At 39.9% G+C, this 21,372-nt stretch overlaps 1 long non-coding RNA gene across 1 annotated transcript in view; it reads right to left on the bottom strand.

The window, feature by feature from the left end:
• LOC139222493 (uncharacterized) overlaps positions 1-21,372 on the bottom strand; it is a 133,492-nt gene that overhangs the window by 19,727 nt on the left and 92,393 nt on the right. The window contains exon 2 of the long non-coding RNA XR_011585921.1: positions 19,090-19,113. This is a non-coding gene — a long non-coding RNA (uncharacterized lncRNA). The remainder of the gene's footprint in view (positions 1-19,089; positions 19,114-21,372) is intronic.

Here is a 21,372-nt window from a genome sequence, read left to right as displayed (position 1 = left end):
GTTCATTCCCAAATGTGTAGTTGGAGCGCAAGGTTGATGAAAGTGGGTCTAAAGTTTGCAACTGAATTGTGCTTCAGCTGTCACAGTTTGGAAATTATATCTCATGGAAGTGGCAGGGTGGAATGGTGGTTAGGAAGACTGTCCATCAGCCAGAATAGCCAAATTCCAGTCCAGGCCTCTGCCCTGTTGAAGTGTCACAGTGCACTACAGTAAGTGCATTGCAGTTTCAGTGTGATATTCTATCAAAGCAGTCTATAAAAATTTACCAAAGTGTCTCGAGTATAATCTTACATTATTTTAATGTAGGCACTCCTCTAAAATACAGATGACATTGAGTTTATCACAAGCACTGGAGGAAGCTGGAAAAATTATGTTATCGTTGTCTTCGCTTGAGCTCGAAACTTGATATCTTTTGGCATAGAGTCTTTGTTTTAAAACTGGAGGTATGGGATTTTAAAGTGCATTTCTACATTTAGGAGGCAAGGAGGGATCTAATTAAAGAAACTATTCAGCTGCATTATGGGAAATGAGGGATCCAGCGTTTTTGGAGCCTGAGCTCCACTTCTCTGATTTAGACCATTCTTTTTAATCTGTCTTTTGTGGATATCGCATATTTAACACATTTTAAATTGTTGGAGAAAACAGTTCTTGAATATGCTAACTAACAAATTGCCTAAATAAACACTTGCTTTACTTTTTTGCCCCAAGGAAGTTCTTATCACACATTAAATGCATTTCTATTCCCTTATTGTTGATTATTGATTTTGCTCGCTTGTGTGTGTTGTGCTGTTGTTTTTAGGGATGCGTATGAGAAAGTAGCTTAGAGGGATGTCTTTGTAAAAAACCTGTTGTGGAATACTTAAAAGGAAAGTGGTGCTTATGTCTAGCCACACTCAATTGGTTTTGTCTTCAAAGGCATAGTATTTACAGGCTAGTGGTCTTTGCCCTATGGCAAAGACAGGGCCTAGGTCAAACAGCACTGTTAGCACAATTAGTATGTAGGTAAAGAATCATATCTGCTCAAATTACCACTGCTTAAATCCAAAGTGATTACAGCACATTACATTATTCCATTTAGCATGTGTGATCTCATCACATCCCTTTCATTTTAACCGCTGTAATAATCTTCCCAGAGGGGATTCTGTTTCATGATGAAAATGCTTCATGTTATTGTGAAATGGACTGACAGGGCCTTACCTAGAGACAGAAATAAAATTCACTAGCAAATACAAATAAGTAGCGAGATGGAGGTAGGTGAAATTGCACTGTGTTTGACCTTGCGGGACATTAAAGTTTACACAGAAAGAAGCGCTTCAGCACTAACAGAGTTTTGTTAATGATGCAGCTTGATTGATAAATAACTGCAGTCACACAGGCATGTACGTGTGCACAAACATCCCGCCCACCCACCCTCTTTCACAGGAAGGTCAGCAGCTACCCAAAAAGTGTTTATTTTGAGGGTAATTGCATCAGATTGAACAGTGAAATACCGTCACCTCTTGTCGGTCCCTTGGAAGATTAGCACCAAGGCCATCAGCGGGATCGATCAATGTGTAGGCCGGTGGCTGCTTGAGGGATGTGAAGGTCAATGGCTGTGATCACATTGGAGGAGATCTGGTGACAGGAGCTTTAATTTTGAAGTGGCTAAATAATAGGGTTAGTTTATGGACATAGGTGGGGTAGATCGACATCACTGATACGTCGACACGAGCACAAGTGATTAGGACCTAGGGGAGTTTCTGCTAACCCAAGAAACATTACAAACAGTATATTCTCTGGGACACCTGAATCATCCTACACTGGTATTTTCATAATCATGTGCAAATGATCCTCAGCCACCAGCTCACACATAATGGATCCTCCCTCCTCTCCTTTCAATGGAAGCTGTGCACATTTGTTTCTTCTGTGCTGTTTTTTTTTTAATGCTGAGCACATCCTCTGGCGGACTCTGATCATCAGAGAGAAGGAGCTGACTAATCTCAATCCTTAAATTTATTCATGTTCAATAAAAGCTATTCATCAGCTTAAACCCGCCTGTAGTTCAAACTAAATTTCAACCACCTGGGAGAGATCTAAATTACTCCGAGGCAGCGTGGTTAAGCAGCTGAGGTGGAAGGAGTGTGAAACAGGGGGAGAGGAACGACATAAGAGAGGAAAGTAGCCCCCGCATCCCCCACCCCCTCAAGTGTGAAACTATGCAAAGCCAGCAGGTAAGAGGGTGCATCTGTGAGCTCTTCGGTGTGTGTTGATCAAGGCTTGGCCATTGTCCAGTCACTGTAAACAGTATTACAGGTGACTTGTCTTTGGCAGACCATGCACATTGATTATTGACTGGTTGGAGTGATGTGAGTGAAGATGTGGGAGGGAACAGAAAGAGGGGAGGGGAGGAAAGAACATGAAAGTGAAATGATACATTAAACATTAAAGAACACTGTTAGCTAGGTAGAGAGCTACAGCTGAACAATTCATTATTCTTATACTAAAAAAGTGCACTTGACAGGAGAGCCCTAATTTTAATTGTAACTTACTTATTTAACAGTATTTTTACTGTTTCAACCAGAAACCATTCATCTGCAACGGCGGCCTGACAACGTATGTCCAATGAATGCCCATCTGTACAAAGAAAAGTCGTTTTTTTTTAAGATTATTTTTTAGGTATTTCTGCTGATGGGCTGGTAGAGAATTACAAGCAAGGAAGAGTAGAGAGAGAAAGAGAGTAGATGGCATGCAGCAAAGGGCTGGATTAGAATCTGGGCTGCTGGGGTAAGATTGTGTGTATCCTTGAGGTCTGACCAGCATGCTGAAAGTATTTTCTTCCTCCAAAAATATTTGCATGGCCAAATATATCGAATTGTTCTAACTTTCTTCTATTTATATACTGTTTACATCCATTCATTTCCTGGCTTGAAGTTTTCTTCTTCACTGCCTTTGCTGGCACACCACTTGTAAGGTAGCAAGTAGCTTCGCAGATGTTGAGGCAAGTGAGGAGTTTTCGGGATCTCCCAATCAAACTTTTAAGCACATCGTATCATTTCAACATTATAATCTTTAAAGTTTTGAATCAAGACCCTGAGAAGACAGCAGTTTAATTAATTGGAAATAATCACAATTTGAATCACAATCTCAATATTGGTTAGAGTAATTCAATAATTAGATATTTTCCTCAAATCGTTACGCCCTGTATAGAGCAAACTCAGCACGGAAAGACTGAGAGATTGAAAGCATGAAAGCTCACTCTCGAGACTTGCTTTGTCTTATGTGCACTGGACCGTGAGACTGCACTCTCCACCTCAGTCACACCCTGCTGTTCTTCTCACGTAAACACCAAAACTAAACCCAACAGATGAAATGACAAAACACACATACACACACACACTCACACACACACAAATAAATCTTTCCACTTTTCAGGCTGTGGTTTTCGAACCTGCAGATGTGGAGAAGTAAACATATTAGGAAAGGTCTTGTTTTTCTTTATTTAATGGTTGAGGAGTTTATAAATTGTATGTAACACACATTTGTCCAAAAATGCTTTGGACAGCAGCTTGCGGTTGAAATATTAAGTCTGTCGCAAGCTTTTAAGAGCTAATCAAATGAGCCCGGTTTCAGGCGTGATAATTACTTCTAACATCTGTGGCTTGACCTCACCACCTTCAACTGCAGAGGGTGAGCCAAGTGGGTCTCTCTCTCTCTCTCTCTCTTGGTCTCTGTCTCTTTCCCCTGCTGTCTGTCTGTCCCTTCTTGTATTGCAGGCAAGTGGGAAATCAGAAACATCAATTATTCCAGTAAACAAGTTTGGCCATGTAGAACATTCAATTATACATTAAACATTAATAGCTGGGGCTTATTTCACACATCCATTAGATTGAGTTAAACATGGATACTCAATCTTATTAATAGAGCTTGAGTGACTTGAGTGTGTTTTTTTTCCAAACAAGAATTTAATCAGGGAATAATAACGGCGTGACTGGGTGGCATTCTATGGAGATATAGAGAAGTCTTGTCTGGGAATAACAGTACAAAAAAGCATAGTACGTAATTGACAGAAGAAACTGATGAGACTTTGTTAGAAGTGGAGAAAAATATACTGTAAGACAGACAGAGGACAGGAGAACAAGTACATGGGTAATAGCAATAGGAAGAGGAACACTACACCATGAGCACACCTTTTAAAGTGAGTGTTGGATGAGGGCTATGGTAGTAAGCTCCATTTTTCTGTGAATAATACACCTCTGAGACTCTACAGTCAGATCTTCACAAGCTTTAGAAATACAGTGCAGGGACTCAACACCCAGCAGTGGTTAAGCACAAGCATAATATTAATGCTTGTAAGAAAACTACTTGTTTGCTTTAGCCCTCTGTGTTAACACAGTTAATAAGATGATGATGACTGATTAATTTCTCTTAGCATTACTCAGACTTTGTCACAGAGTATCATACTTGTAGCTGAAGAGAGCTATTCAGTTAAATAGGCCTCCATAAAGTCATGTATAATACAGTATATTCTACTAATTTGACATTAGAGAGTGTTTGTTTTGGAAGTCATACAAGGCAAGATTAGAAAGCTACGGGAATAAAAGTAGAGCTTGCTGATGGAAGTCACATAACGCTAACAGTGTGTATTTTGTACTGATAATTGACATCCTGTTTATATGGAGATAAAACTGGTTACGATAATAATCCATTCAAAAATAAATACACCAGAGATACCATCAAAATAATTTGCACTCTTCTAGCGCACAAATATACAGAAAGTGGAGCCTCTTGGTAGAAACACATCTCACTACAATAAATGGAGAATAACATAACATGAGCAGTGGTATTAAAAACAAGACTACAGTAAGACTCTACAGCCATGTTAGCAGCTGTGTGAGGCTGTACTTTGACTGGTAGATTAGCTAAATGTTAACATCAGGATGCTAACATTCTCACCATGGTGGTGCTAAGATGCTGATGATTAACAGGTATAATTACTATAATTAACCATCAAAGCTTAGCCTGTTAGACTGCTAGCATTTGCTAATCAACTTTAAACACAAAGTTGTCATTCATTTTGCAGGTATTTGTTCATGGATCCTGAGAGGGACAAAAATATGTGTACCAAATTAGCGTTTGCAATGCATCCAATATTTGTCAAGACATTTGAGTAATTACCAAAATTGTCAACCTAATCTTGGCTCTAGAGAGAAAGTCAGACTAATGAAAATATATGTTGTGATATTTCAGTGTGGACAAAAGGTTGTGTACACCGACCAGCTGACATTGCCATCACTGCAGCCACACCACCAGCAGCACCAAAGTCCAAATACTCTGATCCATATCTTTTCACTGAAGGTAAAATCTGTAATCTGTAATCTGGAATTCCTGTCTCCCACATGACAGTTGGGATGACCGGCACACCGATCCATCTAAACTGATTACATAATAAACACCAAGCAGCAAATGTAGTTATTAAGGTTTTCTGATATTGGTAAATGTGAGTTTACATCACAAATGGCTGTAAACAGAGGACTGAAGAGACGCTCTATAGATATAATGATCAGTTTAAAGAAACATAAATATTTTAAACGTAAAGCTCAAAGTAATTACATATGCCTAATGATATTGTTTATGTTAATATTCAGTAATGTATGTCGTCAACAATTGGCCCTTTAAGCATCTGCTTTATCTATGGCTGGTACAGTCAGTGGATTGTCCCAGACTACCTGTCCAGTTTTAGCACTCTTCCTGTCTTCACATGTCCCAATGGCTACTTTGTTTGCCTGAAAAGCCAGAGGAGCATGGTGTGAAATAACAGAACACAAAATGGTATTGACCAAGTTCAAGGCCTTGCTTTGAGTTAGCCGATGAGGATATATCACACAGATCAGGAAGGTCCGGGCATGATGCCCAGCACTCAGAGAAGAGAAGAATTCACTTCCTTCTCTTCTGACTTAGCTGCTGCAGACTACAACATGTTCAGCTACGATTAGATTTACAGCAAAATTTAGATCACAAAATCCAGTATGCTTTAATTTATTCATAACATTTATAACATTTATTCTTGCTACGTCATTTGATTATGTATTACAGGGAAGGTTTGATTGAATATAATGTTTTCATAATGTGGGATAGACATTTAAGCTATTTAACTTTAAATGTGATTTCTTTTGTTTAAACAATCAGCTGGATATTCTAAAATGTTCCCTTTGAGCAAAACGCTCATTCTTTTTTCATTTATTATCTTAAATTTGAAGAAAAGCAAAACAAGAGTGCTCCATACCCACCAGCCAGTGTTAAGCTTATCCGCCCTACTTACGGTATCAACACACATTTAATATTTAATTAACCATTTGTCCCCATGACAAAATCTTGAAAACATTGTTGGCCAACTGGCTCTGCAGAGGTTCTGCACTTTTGTAAGTCACACTTGAAGACAAATATGTTGAACAAAGTGTGTGAGAAAGCATGAATCACAGCGCATGGCTTATCTGCGAACGCGGGTGGTAGTAAACAGGAGATTTACACTTAAGGAGGGCTGCTGAACATCTTACAGGACGCATTAAAAAAAAAAGTCCTTTTTCAGTCCTACACTTCACCCACCACAGCAGCAGCAACAAGGGGATGCAATGTGCAAAGAGGCAGGAGACTCACATTTTCTCAAGCTGAAAGGTTGTTAATTAGTGTTCATCACACGTTCAGGGGGCGTTATTCATTATTCTAAATTTAAAGATGCTGCCATCACTATTCTTGTGGATGTGATAGAAAAGTATTTTTTCAACAACAAGTGGGAGAAGCAAAGTTATTTCAGCATGTTGTGTAATGCTTCTATATGTTCTGGTTTCCCATGTGTAATGTATTATTCAGTGGATCAGTGGAACCATAGGTTTATATTCTCCCCACGGCAAATTTGACACCTCATGTTGTTTTGTTGACAGCTGTAATATCTGCTTTTTCTCTCAATACTGCTTTCTGAAACAACGGTACATATCACATTGTTTCAAATAACCACAGTGGAAGTGTATGAGTAGATCACACAAACCTCTTAACTACCTCCGAGCGAGATGTCAACACCACATGAGTCCTGTAACCTCTTTTAAGATATTAATGTGGAAATTGAAAAATGGAGCAAAGGTTTTACAGCACCTCCTAGACAACCGTTAAATTCAATGTTGTGAGTTATTGGTTTGGGCTTTGGTTCCAAACTGTGCTTCTCCAACTTTGCTAATCACTAACTCTGTGATTTAGTAGTCCGTGGCATCACCTTGAGGCGATGGATGCCACTGTTGGTGGGACAGAGACACATGGACATTTGGTTTCCAACCACTTCTTTCCACTGCCTACAGCCACAAATAAAATTCTGGCTCTAAACCAATGAAGTGATGACGGAGAGTTGGCTCCCTACAGTAACAGCTGGCCAATGTCTGAGGCATCACATTAGATGATGTCACTGATCTGACACTAATCATGTGTGGGGCTATCTGCTGGCAGTCCAGTCATTAGATCCAGTTGCCTCCAGCAAGACGTCACCTCTGTGCCTGCTGACTGTTCCACAGCTCAAGGCCGGAGTCTTTGTTATTACATAACACTGTAAATGCTATGCATCGGGAGAAAGAGTATTTTCAATGGACACTACAAGTCGAAACCTTCCAAAGCCAGCACATAACTGAGAACACGACTGGAGTCTACAGCCATGCAAACAGCTCTGTACGGTTACACATAGGCAAAGTGGTGGTTTGCGATAAATGCCAATGTCAGAATGCTAATATACTCATAATGACAATGCAAACATGCTTATGTTTGGCAGGTATAATGTTTACAATGTTCGCCATTGTAATGTAGTATGTTAGCATGCTAACATTTGGTAATTAGAACTAAACACAAATTATAGCTGAGCCTAATTACTTTTGCAAGTATTTAGTCCAATGACACATTCATGCCCATTCATCAAATAGAAATTTTGATGAATGGGCATGAATGTGTCATTGGAATCCTTGGAAATTTTGACATACAATCAGACCTCCACTGAGATAACAGCAGGAGTTCATTCTTCCTAAACTTAATCTGTGGAAACTTCCAAGATGCATTGTATGGGCTGTAGTAATTCACTGCCTTACTGTGTCAACAAAAAAACTCATGGATGGAGCATGGAGGGAAGGCATAGTTTGCAGAACTTAACAAGTTGACTGCAAATGTATCAGATGGTGACTTTACTGATGAGAATGAACAGAAGGGTCCCAAAATTCATTTCAATGATGACGCACCACTTCCAAGCAGTGCTGCAGTCTACAGAACAGAGCCAGTTGTAACAGCTGGGAAAAATGACAGTTGCGTGTCTTGACTGTGAAATGCATACCGCAGTCAGTATCAACACAGCAAGGAAGCCAGTTTGATGAGAAGAAAACTCTCTCTGTATATGATAACTTCAAAAGAATTTCTTCACAAAGACAAGTATTGATACCCAACTTTTGTGAGTTAAAGTCTGTGACAGAACCTCACCTACACCTCTGTCCCTGACAACAAGAATATGCATTGTTATAATAAAGATAAATAAGATAGGAAATAGGAGCAGTGATTATTAAATTAATTGCGACAGAAGCTATCATACATCATAATGTTTTAGTGATGATACTATACTACACAATCTGTGCACATGGCATCTATTGCACATCTGTCCATACCATCCTCTGTTAGTCTTCCTGGGGTTTTTTGAAGGGGGTGGAGGGTTCCTGAATCAAGGATCTAAGGACAGAGGGTGTTGTATGCTGTACAGATTGTGAAACACCTGAGGCAAATTTGTGCTATTGGGCTTTATAAATAAATAAAATTGACTTGAAATAGAAATTTGCTTTTTAATCTTCATAGCTGGAATGCACAAAATTCAAATGAGTGAGGAGTTGTTGTTTTTTTTCTCTCTCCTCCAAAACAGAAAACAGATTGCAGGCCAAAAAGTGAGCCTCAAAGAAAACAATTGGCCTTGATAAACTAGCAACCCCTCTTTTATACTGTGGTCATCTTGTAATACCTGCTTATCTCCCCGGCAATAACATGTCCTTTTAATAATCAGTCTCCAATTCTAATCTCCAAATAAACAATAATCTCCAATAAAGTCAAGCAGCTGCTTCCACTGGCTGTGTCAAAGGGTCCTGCACCACATTGTGTTTCAGGATCATCTGGGTTCGTTCCATTTTCACGTCCCTGTTTCTTCTGGCAGTGTTGCACTTGGTACTAACGCAGACCTTCACTGGCAGTCGGGTGTGCAGCCTGGGCTTGTGTGAGCTCAACCCTGACTGTCCCTCACACACCCCGGGGCTTTGTGAAAAATGAGACCATGGAGAATGAGATAATAACATTATGGAAAGGGAGTGTGTGGATTTCCGGCTGACTCGTGTGCGCGGGAATGTGTGTGTGCACTTTGGCACGTGCGTGTGTAGCCTGCTCTGAACATAATTGTGTTCTCCCATGTGTAAAAACTATCAATCAGGTTCACTTAATGTTGTGTCATTATGGGTAAATTAAAATTCCACAGTGATCGATAGGGTATTGACTGTCATATTATGTGTGTGCATAATGATTAATCCTTTTTAACTCATTTCATTCCCAATTTATTCTCCATATTAAGTTTTTGTTTGTGTGTCCAATGGGAACCAACGAGATGGGCAGACTCTCAATATTTTTGAAGGGATGGCTAGATTACAAAATGAAAATGAGTTTACTGTTCACACCTGAATTAGCAGTGTGTTGTCAGATAGCCTGATAAGACAGTGAATAGTTCTCCATGGACTGCTGTCTGCGGTTCTGCATGTTAGTTTATTCAAACATGCCTGAGCTGCTGAAGGTGTCTTCCTCCAACCAGGGCCGATAATTGTCATGAATCAGTGCAAATCCTGTGCGCTATGACAAAATATTGGCATGATGACAGACCAGATAAAACAAAGTATATTTCTAGTTTTCAGTGGCACTGGATGCAACATATTAGTATTACAATAGAAGCTGTTTTGTTAACTAAAGGACATGCTGTATGAATAATGCATTGTACTAATTTTTAAGACCGCTAAAGCTTTGTCTATGCATTACAGGTTTTATCATTTTACATGGCAACAATAGTTTTCTAACATTATGAGTCACTTTTTAATGCAATTTTCCATCTTTGAGTTTTTGCAGCCTCTACTTTATCATTTATAATGGCAGCATATCATTTATGTGAGACTTAAGCACTACATATTTTATTTTCAAAACTCTCATTTCATGCCAAATCATGCAGAGTCAACTGGTCTTCATTCCATACAGTTTTCCCAGAGCCTTATAATGATGTGTTTGAAAATCCTTCTGGCTTTATAACAAAGTGCTATTCATTGGAGAGAGGTAGGCACAGAGAAAAAGACTGTGAGCGAAAGTGTGTGTGTGTGTGTGTGTGTGTGGTTTTCTTTGTTTTTCTGTGTGTCTGGTTCTGTGTAATTGTGCGCATGACACAAACACAGAGAATGTGAGAGAAACTGAGTGAGAAAGACAGATAATCTCTACCTGCCGTTCAGTCTATACGCTTCCCTGTAAGTGCTTCCTTATTTCTCATTAGGACTTAAGCATGAGAGGAATTAACGACACTGAGTGAAAGCTATGCCAGCTTTAATAATATTGCTGATCCAATTTAACAAGACCGGATTATGTTAATATAATCATAATGCACCCAACTCAACATAGCCTCATTGAATGTCTGCCTTGTAAATTACCTGTTCTAGCTCAGTAATTAATATGGTTCAGAGAGTGATGACATGATTGTCATGAGAGACACTGATATAGTTCATCATCTCTTTGGAGAAGAAATTAATCTTTTTCTGTAATTTTGTTACATTACTTCAGCATGTCCAAAGCATTTTATATTTTACAATCGCATTGGTTAAAGTGACTCTGGTGACTTCATTAGAGACATTTGTGCAAATCTTTGCACCAAGATGGGTGAATGTACATTATTTGCCCCTCTGCATATGATTGATGATGTCTTTTATGAATGTGAAAGGTTATTCAGTATTGAACAAACTATTCAATGCGAGTTGTGTAATTGTGTGCATAACACAGACAGAGAGTTTGTGAGGAGAGCTCACAATGTATGATACATTAGAATATATGAAACAGTGGAAAACTGAAGAGTAAATGCAGTTCAGGTGGTTTAAAAAAAAAAAGCAGGATAAAAATAGATAACAGACTATGTTTGCAGTGTAAATCTAGGGGGAGGAATGAAAATGTGAGGAAGATTATTCACTGCCGTTCACTGTGCAGTGTCAGCTTGTTATTCTTGCATACAGCATCTTGATTTCTTTTCTTTGCCTGCCATCTTTCAAGTAAGGTGATTATCATACCAAGGCAAAGTGGAAAGTTTGAGAGTGAGAGAATAAAAGAAGTGAGTGGTGGCTGTACAGTAACAAGATAGCAAACTAATGATGGGGGCTGTGCTGCAATGGTACATTTAACAGCCTCTTCACATTAGAAAAACATCAAATTGATACAATTTGGTCATTGTATGAGTGATACCTGTGAGCTAACAGTCACTAGTGTTTTGTATACTGCATTGGGTGCAATGGAAAAAAAAAACCTAAAAACTTTTTATTGGTTACAGGGGGATCCAAAATATCATCAGACCTGAAAATATAACTCAAGTGTAACATCATGACCATTTCGACAGGTGTCTTATTGTGTAACTAAAAGTTGTTTATCTAAAGTTAGAATGTTATAATGATGCTACTTTATTTTTTGAGTCAGTGGTGTCTGGACAGACACTAAAATGACTGTTACTAACTGAATGCTTCATGTAAATTGCATTAGCTTGCTAAGCAGCAATGTTTCATGGTCAATGAATTATTCTGTAATTTTTCTCAAATGTGTTCTCTGTTTTTGGTGTGTATAAACATCTATTTCCATGCTTGGGGACATGTTTGCTTTGGTAATTTGATTAGCTTAGAGGAGTACACTACATCAGCCATGTTTATTGATTTGAAGGAATTTCTCACCCAGTGAGGAATAGGTTTTAAAATATTTCAAATTATCTTAGAGGTAAGGGATAGATTGTGTTCAAGATTAAATTGTGAGATCGTCCAATATGAACCTAATTGAGTTTCTCACATATGCATATGAAGGCAGGTGTCCATGTGCCTGCATGATCATTCGTATCCTCCGTTTAAAAAAAAAATTTTTACTTCTGCACATACCGTGAAACACATTTTCAGCCTACAAACAAATGAGTAAAGAAATGACTAGTAAAACACATAGAGCTGAGTCATTATTGAGATGCCCCTTCTGAGCAGTTTGTAACTTGGCTTTGTTTTATAGTGAGAATAGTGGTGGGATTACAATCCTGCTTCCTGTAAACATAGCAGTGCATTAACCTACCCATATGTCTCAAGCTTGAATCCAAATACATGATCACTGTTATGTGCTTATCCCAGAGGGTAACCCTTTAGCAGGGCCTGTGGTCACTAAAGGCCCTGAGCAAACACAAAGCCTACAGTAATTTTCCTTTTTGACCTGCAGGAATGTCAGTGCACATGTCAGAGCAGACAAAGAAAAAAAAAAAGAAAACCCTGGCTCAAATTTCCCAGCTGGCTTTAGGCCTTAATCTGTAGCAAGGGACGGATGAGGACACATCCTCTCCTGTATTTACAAACCTGGATTCTCCGTATGTCAGGCCACTAAGGACTAATTAACACAAGCTTCTATTTTGGTGTCGGTCAAGAAAGAGAAAGTGATATCGCAGTGGGATATGGTGGAGCAGCTTTCCGTGTACATAGAGCTCTGCAGGGTAAATATGGTGCAGCCTCTACAGATCCCTAATCGTGGTGCAGTGACACTCACTGTACCATTAAAAGTAATTAACAAGAAGTAACAATTTAATACATTGGGCCACTTTTTGAGGCTCCAAGCCCTAGTTTGTTGTATTGTGTGAAACACTGCTGTGTAAATGCTTTATTCTGAATGATGATGTGGATACATGGTACATTCATTTATGTCCCTTTAAAATTATACACTATGATAAAGGCCGACTGACAACTGACAAAAAAGGCAACTGACCCAAGCTCCAGATTTGGAATGTGGTACATTGGCAGTGGGGTTCACTGCGGCCCAACATCCAATTTTTGCCCTGGCCCCCTCAATAGGTTAATCCTGCCATGATCGTGACCCGAGTTCAGAACCGATTTTGATGACACAAGTTAGTGCAATCATCCAAAGGAAATCCTCAGCCTCTAGTCATGAGAAAGAGGCAGAGTGGTTTTTAAATGCAAGTTTTCTGTGATATTCTTGATTATCATTGAGCATTTACCTTTGCATTCGATACCCCTATGAACCTTCATTACTTATAAAAACCAAATTAATTACTGTCACTTTGGATCTGTCAAAACATTCAAACCAGTGACAATGATATAATCTTTTGGAATGCTATGCTGTGATGTTGATGTAGAGTATACATCTGAGCAGGGAAGGAACACAGCCTGTCTCTGCTTAGACACCCACGAAACATGCCACTCCATTACTAACATCCAGCCTGTACTGTATGTGGCAGTGCCAGACCGGCAGATGGGTTGGTCACCCGACAACCCCTGACATTCAACCTTCAGAGAAGAAAGGCCATGGATCCAGTCCAGTGGTCTTCATCATTCTCAAATGTTCTGCCAAAATTGATGCACGATGCTCGAGTCAACTTGGGCCAGATGCTGTCTCTAAGGACACCATATGACTTCAACTGATATCCCAGCAGATTTTCTCGGTGATACAAGAAATGTTTGGCTTGATACTGAACAGTTTAATGCCTTAAAAACAGCAGCATATCAGTACCATATTTCCTGTAAATGCAGAAAATAGTACATGCACATACCAAGAGGAACCTCATCTTAAAGTTGAAAGTTTTACATGTGCAGCATCACAACCAGATCTGGGCTGGCAAAAAGACTCTGCAACAACATAAACAACACATTTCTGTACTTGAGAAACGTGTTCTTAGCACAACTTGTCTAGTCAACTTGGGATGACAGGATGATGTAGAATCATGCAGATTCCCTGATTGTTTTTTCAACCAAGTTTTGTTATGGCTTCACCCATAATCAGCTGAGCCTATTGTGTCAGTGGTTTGACTGCTTTTGTTCATTTAATGACCAAACCCTGATACACAATAGAAAATTATATTTTTGAAGAGCAGGCTAATTAACGCTGCTTATTAGAGAGATGTCAACATGGGAATAACAATAGAAAACGGAAGGCTAAGGGGTTTGGGTGGAATGCATGCTGTGACATACCAGAGGTTTCAAACATGAGTTGAAACTTAGCATAAAAGGAGATGTCAAAACCGAAAGCAAGAGAGAGTACATTTAAAAGGCACCGGCAGTGATTAGAACACAATATTAAGTTCTAGCTGAAAAACATTGACTCTAGAATGAGAACAAATGTAGCCTGTGTAAGGTAATGGAACAGGCCTTGAGGCGAGGTGTTACTAGTCATGAGGACTTATACAATGAGGTTTTTAATTCTAAACAGGAGGCTATTGCTTATAAACGTGAGTAAATTGATGCTCATAAGAAATGTAGTCCAGTGTGTTAATGACAGGTATACACCAACATGTAACTGTATGTGTGTGCCTCCAGAGAAGCTTGCTCATCATGAGCACTTCTATTGTTACTAAATACTTCCCAATCTACACCAGGGGTGAATATAATTTGTGCAGTTTGTCTGATTTATGTCCAACATCATGCTGTCATGTTGGTCCATGGGCGGCTGAACCATTTGCTCTAGCAAACAAGGCTTTGATTGACACTCAGCTTAATGTAGGAATGCAACACATAGAGGATCTGGTAAACATGCTTTTTATCCAATGTTGAAATAGAGTGCCTTACTAGGGTGGTTAGGTTGGGATGGCAATGGAGTTTGTTATTAGTGGGAGAGATAGGAAAACAACACCTTCTTGACACAGACATAGTTGCTGATATTGCCTTGTGATTTCTCTCCAAATGAAAAAAAAAAGTATTTTCATTTTACCTTGGCTGGCAGCAACCATGTTTAACTCTTAAAATCTCCTAACAGACATGAACAAGCAGAAAGGAAAGGACAGGTGGATGGATGGATGGATAGATAGATAGATAGGAGAGCTGCAGAGCTGTGAAAACACAGATCTAATAGGAAACACAAGGTCCCATGTTGGATGCCCACTGCACCTCAGCACACACTCAGACACACACATTGTCCTGTGAAGTCAGCATCTGATGCTTGGCTGCAGAAGCACTCATAGAACAGGAAGGCAGGGAAAGAAAGAAAGGACACCTTAATGTCCCTTCACCATATGCTGTTAGCTACTGATGGATGCAGCTCTCCCCAGGCTCTGGAGCAACTTATCGCGTTTGCTGGTGACACTGCCGCCGCTGATAAAGTTAAAGATAAGCCATCTGTTCGTAACAACAGCCCGGCTTCACTTGCAGGGATGAGGGCATGCAAGAGTACACAAATCTGTGTGGTGTGTAAATTGCTCTTCTATACCATCCTTAAAGCTTCTGTATGTGCATAGTATGGGTAATCACATGTGCCATCATCTGTCATGATGTCTAATTGAAGAAAACATAGAACATATCAAAAATAAAAGGCAAGGGGTGACAGGATCTGTTACCATAATAAAACGTAAGCAGATTTCTCAAAGGAGAAAGTAAAAGTGAACACTGTGCAACTGTCACTGAAGTGTAATTACTGTAGAATGTATGCAAAGGCACACTAACAAGCAATCAGTCACATTTCTTATTAGCAACTTACCCAGCAGTAGTTGGTCTTTTTTTAAAAAAGGGGGAAAAATCAACATACAGCAACTTTAAGCTCCCTCAAGAGCTTTTGATAATGCCAGGAGGCTTTTGACACATGCTTGAGAAACTCACCATTAGCGAAATGGCCCGTTACCCAGAGGGCACAGCTAAAAGAAACAAAGTGCTAACATTAAGACCCACCACAGGAACAAGCTATGGTTGTTCTCTAATGGCTTGGGGTTATGACGGCTCGCTTGCTCTACATACAAACATTCCTATGAAGGCTGTGAACTCGAGATCATGGCTATAGATTATAATCTGTTTAACTACATCATAAATAATGGACATAATTATTAAAAAAAACACATGCTTCTAATTAGGAGTTTGTTCATGATATTTTTTTAACAGTATACATGAACATTTTTCCAGGGTATGAGAAACCCAGATGGAGACTTGAAAGTGTTGTATTATCCGTGAATAGCATTGTTCTTGTCCTTTGAGAGATGAATAAACCAAAATCGTTTCAGAAGAACCCACTCCTGAGTATTACAAAGCTACCAATGTTTTGGGTACTGTCCGTGCTGGCCTTTTATAATTTTTACCAAGTACAGATCTACTTTTAGACTTCAACAGCATAATGGTATTTGCTTAACTAAGCAGCCAGCAATCTCACTCTTCTCTGCCAGTGTCATATCACTGATCAAGTGTGGCTCAGTTCCTGTCTGAGAGGAGTGCTGCCAGACATAATGCAATAATGACTGGCGCACAGCTTGTCTAAGAGAACCAAGGTCCTATTTCACTGCTGACGATACTGGGATGAACTCTTTGTGCTCTTTCTCTCTCATTCTCCCTCTCCTTACCAGCTCTGAAGCCCTTGAGCTTCCGAGAGCATAATGAGCCAATTGTAATTCCTCGCCTATAGCTTTGTATTGAAGAGTGTATGAAAAAAATCCAAGTCAAAAGACTGGGCTTCAAGGATTATCTAAGTGAGAAACATGCTTTTGACTTATTATTCTATCACTGGGACAGAAACAACTGCCTGTACTAAAATTTAAGGGAGAGATAAGAGAAACTTTGCAAAGGGAGGTATCCAAAAATCCCCACACAAACATAAATTCAGATCTTTATCTCCTTTCTTACATCAGCAGAACAGACAAAGCTGGCTGTAAATTGAGTTTAGTGTTAATTGATAACTACTGAATGCTTGGAAATAGGAATCAAATTTAAGTTACATGAAGAAGGCCATTCAACAGCACTTAGTGACTGCATCTGCAATGGCTACTACTATCATATGATAAACATATTGAAAACGTCCATTATCCACACATTATTTAAAGCTTTCACTGTAACAGGTGGCTTTAATGTAATGTAAATTGCTGACCTTGAAAGAATGTAAATGCATCAACTAGATGTGATATGTTAAAAATCTAACAGCTTTTAGTCTCGACAAAGAGCACTCCTCTTATCCGACATAGTGGACGTGAACCTGCACTGCTCCCCCACAGATGCCTAGTGTGATGTTTGACAGATTTCTCCCTCTCCAGCTAGGCTCACAGTAAATGTCCATCTGGCAGCTTCCCATGGGTACTTATTATTCTCAGCTAGCCAGGGGTTTTCTGTTTCCGAGCAGTCAGCCAATGCCTGCCTCAAAGAGTTGAGAGCCGGACCAGAACTGCTTGCAGATGCTCAGCCGAGTAGCCAAACTGTGATAGTGTAGTGGCATGGCACTGGGTTTTCAATTACACAATGTGGTGGCGGTCTCCCAAACCTGTCTGAGTACAAAAAGTCAAGTGCATTGAGAAACAACTATGTATGCGAAACAAATCACCAGCCAAGAAAGACTAATATGAAGGTATAGCATTTTTCTCATTTGTCCAATACTCTTGCTCCACTATGGAGATGAGATGACTGATTTTTCCCCTCATGAACAGATGCTCAGAGCCATGGGTAGTGTTGAAAGGTCCTGCTGTCTTGGTCTGATTCCCTACTATGGTGGATTCAAACATGCAATTGACCTCTATGATACTCCTGCAACCTGCTCAGTATCTGGAGAAACAGTCTGACAGAACAAAAGGATGCTACTCTCGGCTAAGCATTAAACAGCTAGGGTCACTTTCACACTGGGCTTCTTGGTTTTAACCAAAGTTCAGTTGTCCCCTTATTTCACTTATGCTTGTTTGTCAACCTTGTTCACTGCTGATGCAGTCTGTGGTTTGCTTGCATTGTTCTGTGCAACAAAGTGCGACTGTTTACTGCCATTGCAAGTGATTGCAGAAGTTATTGGCCCACTTTGGCTTATGTAGAAAAAAAACGAGGAACAAAGTGCATCCAGTGGGAGAGCTACGTGGGCACAAATGAAGAGAGCCTGACCCATATAGGCCAAAAAGAAGTTAAAAGTCTGCCCCTCATAAACTACCTTCCTAGATGAAAAGCTTCCGGTATCAAGTATTTTTTTATCTTTCACATTTTATTGCTAACAATTAAACAATGTCACTGATAATGTCAGACACATGAATCATGCTCTGACTGCTCAGGAGTGTACTGTGTTTCAACTGATGTCAGACAAACTTGTTTTGGTTGACCTAGGTACAGTCTGTTGGTGTAAAACTGGGTTTGGAAATTAAGTTTATATCAAAGTTTTAGGCAAACTGCTTGTCCATTTGAACTGAACTGATGGTGTGAAAGTGCCGTAAGTCTCTTGAGTCTGCATAAGAAGCAGCAGGGAGGTTAATGTGCTCCCGCTGAAACCACGACACAACCATACAACGAGTATAAAATGAAAAAAGATCAGAAGGCAAGTGAGAAAGATTTGCTAAGCTACCCCCTGAAAACAGGACATCCAAGACAATGCCACCATATGGACACTGTCAGTGTCCACAGCACCAGGGGTTTCATGTTGACATGTGGAGTTGGGAAAAGCGGACGGGTTCACAGCTTAACATATGAGGTATTTCCACACACTCACCGCAGTGTGGAAACAGACGCCATCCGTGCTATGCTTGTTTAAGTCAACACTGCCGGCGAATTCTTTGAACAATCTGGGCCATTTGATTCTCATTTGAATAAAATTCAAATTGAAGGCACAGAGCACACAATCCGCTTGCCAGAAAAAGCTACCATTGTGTATTCTCGTGCACACGTGGGAAAATGGGATGGGTGAGGATTGCAGAGCATTGCATACCTTACTGAGCAAACAGCAGCATCTTGGTATTGCTTCCACTCCTCCCCCCATTCTAACTCTCTTCCATATTTATGCTTTCACATCACTCCCAACAACACATGACAACTCAAACATGACTCTCACTCTTGAGAACAGTGCTATGAAAAATGAAATGAGTCTTACCTAGTGTGGAATAGTTGGTCACATCTGTACTCAGGCCATTGGGGAAAAGAGGGAGCAGGGGAAGTGGGGGAAAATAAGAAGGAGAGAAAGAGAGAAAAGAAACGTCAGCAAATTACAATGTACAGCAAGCTAAACTTCAATGCAGGCTGAGGCTGTCACTAGTGCTCCTGAAAAATGATGGTGTCCCAGCATTGCACAGAGTGGGGGTTAAGAATAGTCCCTGTCAAGAGAAGGACATCATTTATTAATTGAGGGACATGAAACGTCTGAGATAGTCTCCCCCGAGGATCCAGAGTTTGCTCAACTTGCATTAATATTTGTCAGTGTTTCAAGATTTTGAGGATGGAGGCAAAGAGGATGTAAGCAGAAACCTAATCTATTACTGACAAGCCTTTGCCTTTTTTTTTTTTTTTTTTGCACCAGTGTAACGTAACCATCGAACAAACAAATGTCTCTCACAAACATACACCGAGGTGTTCCCTTTTCTCCATATGTCTCAGAGGTAATTTAGTAGCCCTCAAATGTCTCTCACCCTCTATGCTTTGGCCTTTGCTACATTTTCCCTAAGCTTGTTAGTTTGACAGCCGATGTCCAAGGTTTCAACAGCTTAATAAAATGACAGTCTCACACTATTCACAAAGACATTAGGGTGGCCCCGGCACAAACAAGTACACTAAAAAAGGCAACATTTAGCAACATTTTCAGCCTGTCATTGGTACCTGACATTCATATCTCCAAAGATTTGTGGAAAGGGATATTATAACACTTGCACCCTCTTCCACTTTCCTTCACCAACTCTCTGACAGCCTGAAAAATATATACTGGATTTCCATTACAGCATGTTTGTTTTTCTGCAATTAAAGTGGTCCCTCTCCAAGTGTACTCTTCTAAAGTACAGTTCTGCTTTCTTCTAAATGCGAAAAAAAAAAAATAGAAATGGTGTGAACTTACAACAACTGTGTACTGTTAGGGACATTTTGCCACCGAGACTAGAGTTGCCATTGCTTACAGTGCAGTCCAGTTGTGTTGCTAAGCAGAATTTCCCAGTAATATGATTTATCACCAATGATGTCCAACCCCCTGCATTCATTTACATTTTTGGTCTGCATGCAATAAATCCCAAGGGGATCAACGATGGGAGGATGTGATTACAATATCTGTTTTTCACGTGAGAACATATCTATTTTCAGGGAGAGGAGGGGAAGACTTGGGTTCAATCTCTGGGACGCTCATTACCATTCTGTCTGACACACATTCACATTCGCTGCTACTGTTGTTGCTAAACAGAGAGCTCAGCTGAGGACCTTGAAGCTTCATGCTGAGAAAATTGGACCCAGGGGAAGGGGTAGCAGGGACTGATGTCAGACTTCAAGAGGCACTGGAAGCACCTGGGGTTTCAATGACATTAGCATCACTGTTGTTTGATAGAGAGGGAGTGAGAGACCAAGACACTTAAAGGAACGGCAATGAAAGACAACAATATAAATGGGAAGGAGACGATGGAATGTAGCAGCCTTTTAAATGTGATACATTCTGGCATGAAGTGTAAATACCAGACAACCATGGACGATCTAAAATTAAACGATCAGAGAATCACACCAAAAATAATATCACACAAAATTATATTAAACTTAATAGATTCTCCTGAAATTTTCCACAGCTGAGAAAACCATTTATACCAAAAAGAAATAAATGAGAATAACATGAAGTTCCATGTTTTCAGCCATTCCATATTTCTTGAATTACATTTTGTGTTTTTAATAGAGGGAGTTTTTGCAGAGCAGTGAGGATTATTGATTTTTCCTGAGTCCTATGGTGGAAATTTGGAAGCCTGGCCAATCAAAACCAGTAGAGGTAGCATGGGGCTGAGTGGATTAGACTAGCGGTAATGGTGGAGGGTGGATCTAGAGGGAGAAACCAAAAGCCCTGGTGGCTTGAATAAACCCACTCTGTGAACCAGGAAAAAGATGGAAGACGAAGACACTTTTTTCACCCTCTCTCACCCTCCTGTTTTAAGCAGATAAGCTTCTTCCAGGGTCTTAGTTATGCTGTGTAGAACCCACAACACGATATGGAAACTTTTGACAAGGCAAAGAAAAGCTGAGGAGTCCGTTTCTCATGTTGTCTTTTCTCTATTGACAAGAGGGATTTGGGGATGTTTGGAGTGGTCAGTGCTGGGGGGAATTACAAAAACCCTCTGTGATGCGACATAGTGAGCCTGTTACTGCTCAGACATGGGTTTAGTGAGGACATGGACTCAATTTTGTAAAGTTTTGCTTAGAC

The sequence above is a fragment of the Pempheris klunzingeri genome, chromosome 23 (genome assembly GCF_042242105.1).
Source record: "Pempheris klunzingeri isolate RE-2024b chromosome 23, fPemKlu1.hap1, whole genome shotgun sequence".
Taxonomy (NCBI): Eukaryota; Metazoa; Chordata; class Actinopteri; order Acropomatiformes; family Pempheridae; genus Pempheris; species Pempheris klunzingeri.
Note: the sequence above shows the minus strand (reverse complement) of the source record. Positions and strands in the feature narration are given on the sequence as shown.